Consider the following 7,077-nt stretch of genomic DNA (forward strand, 5'->3'; position numbering starts at 1 on the left):
GTGCTGGTTCTGAACAACCGGTGTATCCGACGGACCCGGCACCGGGTACTGCATTCCCTTTGGTGGTGTTGAACGTGTGTGTAACATTTGTTGTCAGTGGGGCGAACGGTTCTCGAGTTACATGGATTACAGACGTGCACACACACACTACCGAGACTTGGTGCATTTATAGTTAGATAGATGAAACCTTAGGCTGGTTTTGTAGTTTGGTTCTAGTTCAGGTTAAAAACTACAGCAAGGTAAAACACCTTATGATAGCAAGCTACACAGGCAGCTGCCTGCAGCTAATACAATGAATAATTGGTGTGTCAACACCGGTTGACTACTGTGGCCTTGGACAAGTTTAAATGTAACACACCCATTAGTAGCTTTATTAGCTGCCTGTCACTGTGTTGCCTAAATGCCTACTGTATACTAGCCTGCCACGTTTTTTAGTCTGCTGTAGTTTTTAGTGGCCTTGAAAACAAACTACAGAATCAGTCTAGGGTTTCATGCCCCTATGAATGTACATGAATGTACCTACTGCAATTAGGGGTACTAAATAAAAATGTTAAACCTCAACCTCAACTAGAACGGCACTCTGTCGAGTGCCTACTTGCTTGTTGCACACAAGTAGGCCATAAATGGCCTACTAGTGCGCAAGCAGAGCGTGCAAGTACTGTAGACCGCTACAAACTTTCAAATCTCAGCCTACGTACCTTGCTTTTGGAGGAGGAAAAGTAGTATTTTGAAGTGTGGTAATGATTACTTATGCCTGTTATGGCAGCGGTGTCAGATTACATACATGTACACTTAGGGGCATTACCTTAACTTTAGTCCACCCGACACTGAAACATGTCATCGTTACGTGACGTCACCATCGATAACCAATTATACCCTGGGATTGGTTCATATATTCATCACGTCATATGCTCATAATTATGTCTATATATGTGTATATGTCTATATGTATGTATATGTAATTTCTGAGTGATTAGTGGTATAATGTGGTTACTCGGGTGGTTTGATGCGTAGGACCCTGACACTGAAACATATCATCATCACGTCACCATCGTAAACCAATTAGACCCTGGCGTTGGTACATAATCTTCATCACGTTATGGGACATCCGTGGAAAGCATACCTGCACGGTCTGCTTCCGTATGTCCCGGGCCAGCATATGACGTCATATCACGTGGATTCTAAAGGGACATTGGTACATATCTTCATCACGTCATGGGACATATGCTTCGTAGCATGCACGGTCAGCTTCGTGCCAGCATATGACGTCATAACATGTGCTGGCCCCCGGACACACGCAATCGTAGCACCTGACTGATAAACATTACTGGCACGCTCTGCTTGCGCAAGTAAATATATAGAAAGGACACTTCCATTTCATAGCCTCCGTGTCAAACATGGAAGAGGAAGTAATCAATCCATGGGGGGGGCCTCTGTGATGCATTTGTTCCATAAGACGCTTTGACTTTTCCATAGAAATAACCACTTGAACCCTAGCATCTCTATTTATTTGGACATGAGCAATATAGCAGATCTACAAGCTCACTACGCGCCACAGAGCTTTTAGATGGGCTATTTTCAGTGAAGAGACCCCGGTCAACAAAGTATTATAGGGTTTAAATGAAGTGGTTCATCGGGTACACACAAGCTGTAAAACTACAGCAGTGGTTCTTGGACCTTTTCATGCCCCCCCAAATAATTATATTTGAACAGGGGACCCCCCACCCTGACAACAATTGGAATTTTAGAGGTTGAGGGGTATTAAAAAGTCCTTAAAAAGGTCCTTGAATTGTCACTTTACTGTCCTCTGGTGACGCCCCCGAAACCACGTGGGGACCCCCGACCCACAGGTTGAGAACCAGTGGTCTACAGTATCTATATAAAATATACAATATATACCTATTAGTTACCTAGGTTCAATATGTTTTACTTTTCAGCATTGTGCAGAAGTCATCTGGCCACCTTTCTCATATTTCTTCAGGAGAGTGATATTTTCAAATAGACGGAGCTGCTCATCACAAAGTTAAAGATAGCAGAGCTCGAGCAATGTTTAACATTCAAGCAATGACAAATTACATCACTCCAAATATTATGGTCCGGAACGATTTTGGAGTCCGATCAACCTTCCAGTAAGGATTTTGTTAAGCCTTTTGAAAAGAACAAATCGTAAGCATGATGACTACTACTGTTTCACAACTGTGGACTTTTTCCGCTGTCAGTAAAGTGCAGAGAGCCCCCCACACATTACACATAGTCTCGCACACACACACACACACACACACACACACACACACACACACACACACACACACACACACACACACACACACACACACACACACACACACACACACACACACACACACACACGTCACACACACACACACACACACACACAGGGTCATACAGAATTAGAATTCATGGGGACACTTGCAGACACATAGCTCCCATGCCTTTGCTGTCTCACAGCGGACAGTCCCTCCTACAAGAGTTTAGAAATTACTTCCTCTGTCGACCCCCGCCACACTGCAATGGTGTGTCGTCGTCCCCCCTCCCCCCCCCCCCCCCCCCGACCGCTTTCCATACTTAGGGAGAGAGTGGGAGACAACCAGCTGGAGGGGAGACACGTTCATACAGAGACACAGTCAGGAAGATTAACCACTAGCATAGCATCCCCATTCTGGGCTAAACATTCGTTCAGCGAGAATAGCAGATCTACAAGTTCACAGCATGAGCTCGAGTGGGGGGGGACGACGACACGGTCAACCAACCGTTAGTTGAATGTCAGTCAGTGTTGTCTGCCAGGTTCACAAGATACGGCTGTATGCTCATGCTCTTATCCGCCCTGTGTGTTTGCTTCATCTAAAGCTCCCTGGTGATCGGCCAAGCCGTTAGAACTTTACATCCTATATACGGTACACCTGTCAGAGGGAAAAACAGAGACAGAGAGAGAACTATGGGCTCCATTTTCGTCACCGCTAAAACCCTTATCCCTAAACTTCTTTGCCTTTTTTTTTTTTTACTATTTTGCAAAACATTTTTGAATAGTTAAAATGGCCAGTCTATAAGCTCAGTTGAACTATTCAAAAATGTTTTTCAAAATAGTAAAAAAAAAAAGGCAAGGAAGTTTAGGTATAAGTGACGAAAATGGAGCCCTAAATCTGAAAGACAAGGAAATATTTCTGAAATTTGATTTTTTTTGTGTAGGGTTTCAAACTATGAGTGTAATAAGAATGTAATTAAATGAGACGCACAATCAATTCAGTTTACATGAGATCTGACAGCAAGCGACGTCAGCCAACAAATGGTGCTACGATTCAAACTGTGGCTCCCAAAAATACACCCTGAGTGACCTCGTAGCCTGTGTCAAATATCTAATCAAATGACTAATCACAGCCTTCTTCAGCAATGTCGTCATGGAAATACATATTCAGATGTAAATCCCCAAAGGAAGAACCTGACTACACACACACACACACACACACACACCCTCACACACACACACACACACACACACAGAACAGTTCCAACTTTGGGGATTAGGCAAATGTGCTGTAGAAGACAACATAAAAGAGCAGATTTTCCATTCCTAAAAGTGTGTAAAGACAGTTCCTGTCGTTTTATACCCTGCCTTGTTGTTTGTTCTCCAAAAGTCTCTCAGTAGAACAGTGCGTGCATGTGTGTGTGTTGAGCCCAGCTTTTCTTTCCAATCCCTAAAATACTCAGTGCATAGTTGCATACCTCCTTCATTCCCTTCTTTTTCTTCGGTGTCATGTTGTATTCTCCCTTTAAAATCACCCTTATCAGTGCTAGAGTGACTATTGAAGTTAAAAGCTGCATATCTGGTGAAAGTAATATGTAGAGCAAACCTATTTACACGCACCTCGACAGTGGGTGCAGGGCCAATAAGGCAATTATGGAAGGAGGTAGGGCCCGCACACCATTCTTTTGGTAAAGAATAACTTCATTGAATCGACAACGTTTCGATCTTCACAGAGCTTCGTCAGGTCAGTATGTGAAGATCGAAACGTTGTCGATTCAATAAAGTTATTCTTTACCAAAATAATGGTGTGCGGGCCCTACCTCCTTTGAAAATAATATGTAGCCATCAACCTATAGCAATTCAGGGATTTTGCCGGCAGCAATCCAGTGAATGTCCAGTTTACATATTATTAAACCATGAGTTCACTGTCTGCCTGGAAATACCGTTATACCACTGACATCTACAATCAAACAGACATGGTTTTGTGCTTAAATGCTTCTCTACACCGTATCCTGGCAACTTCAATTTGGAAGTGTTTCTATGGCAAAGTGTTTCTGTGGTAACAATTCACTCGTTTGAGTGAATTGTGTGCTTGTGCTTGTGCGAGTGCGAGTGTGCGTGCGTGCGAGAGAGGGGGGAGGGGGGGGGGTTCTGCTTCATTTCCTGTGCAAGGCATTATGATGGTCTACGTGCTTCACATGTGATTGAGTTTTTTGTCCTTCTGCACTCCTCCAGGATTTCCATGCTTATGACACAAAGGCTTTTAGCATCTGAACTTGGTTTAATAAATATACTCAAACAATATAGCGGTTAATTTGTGCTCCAACTCAATATTGTGAGATAACTGTCATGAGATGTTCATGTCCATCAGACATTAAATTCAATTGACATAAGTTATAGATGAAGTTGTGTGTGTGACCTTATGCGACCCCAATCTCTGTGTGCATGCGTGTGTGTGTGTGTGTGTGTGTGTGTGTGTGTGTGTGTGTGTGTGTGTGAGAGACATCTTTGCATACGACCCAATCAGCATCAACTGCAGGGGTCAATAGATCGTACTCAGACATAGGGACAGACATGTTCACAAGTTCCTTCAAACTGCGGCAAACTAGTTAATTAAAGAGAATATGATGACGTAAAACGTATACCTGAATGAATGCCAGTTTAAAGCCACACCTGCATGTGGCAGCATGCCAGTTAGCATAGGGAGTCTGTCCTAAGCCTGTGTGTGTGTGTGTGTGTGTGTGTGTGTGTGTGTGTGTGTGTGTGTGTGTGTGTGTGTGTGTGTGTGTGTGTGTGTGTGTGTGTGTGTGTGTGTGTGAGAGACTGTGTGTGAGAGACTGTGTGTGACTGTGTGTATGAGACAGTGTGTGTGTGTGTGTGTGTGTGACTGTGTGCGACTGCGTGCGTGCGACGTGCGTACATGTCTGTTTACACACTTTGAATGTGTCGATAGTAGATGACAGGTATAAGGACTACGGATGCTCCTAACCTAACCATGTGCAACCCAGATTCGGCTCAAACAAGGGACTAAATTCATTTCGTTCCTATGCCACCAAAATGTGGAACGCCCTACTAACAGCCATTAAGACATGTGAATCCCTTGACTCCTTCAAAACCGCCCTCAAAGGGCACCTACGGACAGCTGCAAATCGAAACTGGCCCCCGTAAATAATTCCAGGTCGGGATGACTGGCATACTGGATAAACAACTTAAAACAAGTGAAATTGGAAGTGATGATCCACTCTCTCCTTTTTGGTTGAAATTGGCCCCCTCCCACCCCCTTTCCCCCATACTGTATATGTTTTTCCCCTTTTCACTTCCTTTATATGATGATTTCCTGTTTTTTATTTATTATAGAAGTGTATATTTGTACGTCTCTAAATGTTCTGATGAATTGAAAATGGTGGACCCTGTTGTAAACAAGTGTAATGCTTAATCATTGTGTCGTCCACACAGTAACAGTTTATGTATTGACTTGTGTATTGACTTTTGTTTGAAATGCACCTATTCTGCATACTGTGAAATACATTTTTCAATCAATCAATCAATCCTACTACAGGTGTTAAATTGAACCATCCTGTAATTGTGATGCCAAAGCAAACCACAAACCCCTTTGGACTCAACCCTGTTCTGATGGATTGGGTGCCTTTTACGTCTATACACAAAGAACACCTCACACAAAACTTTCTCTTTAGGTTTATTAGCCCTGAGATTTTGCATGACCATTCATTGTCAACGCTACAACTAATGCGACTATAATCCTAGCAACGCGACTTGCATAAACGTTCCACCCCCACCCCCCCCCCGGTCTCTGTGGCTGTAGAGAGGGGAAAAAGGCAAACAGGTATTGCTCAACAGACAAGCAGAACAGGATCTGTGGATTCTGCGCTGTTTCTGCAGAGTGCGGACGTTGTGTTCTCTTCACGCATGCACACGCAATATGGGACACACGCAACACATACATACACAGGATACACAGGTACACCATGGAGATGTACAGTATAATGCAGCGGTGAGATGAAAAAAGGCATGGAAAGGATATCTCTTCAAACAAAGTCAGTTTTATTTCAAGAGAAGGACAAGGAAAGAGCATAGCCACGAGACACAAATTAATTAATTTGAGTCTGAGCACAAATTACAGTCCTGGCCTTAACCCATTCTGGGCGGGAACCCCTTTTGGTGTTAGCATTATGTTATGCTTTAGCTATTGAAAAATAGCAGATCTACAAGCTCATAGCGTGCTACGAGCTTGTAGGTCTGCTATTTTTGAAAAATCGTGAAAATATTTATTTCAGAAAACTGGAGGATTTAGAAGATTTCGAGGTTAGGCCAAAATGGGTTAAATACACTCAATACATCTCAATGAGAAGAACGATTTACTACTTAAATCCTAGCATATCGGTACTTAGTGTCCGACTATCAGAGTCCTGGCAAGGGGTGTTTTCCCCTCCATCAAATCTATTTGCAGAAAGAAAAAAAACTAACCTACAAACAAGCTAGAATAGGGGCAGTAGGGTTCATGCGATTAACATCAAACAGATGCTATCTTATTATATCACAGCCAAGAGTAATCCAATGTATTGAATATTTTTAAGTATTAAAGTGGAATAAAAGGCCTATGTGTTGCAGGCTTCCCTGAGGCGGATAGAGGTTTCATCCAGCAAGCAATTTATAATTGTGACTATTAGCCTAAACAAAACCAGTGCTTGTTCATTTTTCCAAAGTGAAAAATGTCTATAATGTTGTCAAGTGCAGCAGTCCCCTTTATTTGAATAGAATTAGCATTTAACTAGGGCTGCAACTAATTACTTACT

General features: G+C 42.8%; 1 protein-coding gene across 1 annotated transcript in view; it reads right to left on the reverse strand.

Moving 5' to 3' along the window:
- The window catches only part of erbb2 (erb-b2 receptor tyrosine kinase 2), a 37,475-nt gene that overhangs the window by 26,725 nt on the left and 3,673 nt on the right, over positions 1-7,077 (reverse strand). The gene's annotated exons all lie outside the window — the stretch shown is intronic.

Source organism: Protomyctophum parallelum (genome assembly GCF_964188405.1).
Source record: "Protomyctophum parallelum genome assembly, chromosome: 17".
Lineage (NCBI taxonomy): Eukaryota > Metazoa > Chordata > Actinopteri > Myctophiformes > Myctophidae > Protomyctophum > Protomyctophum parallelum.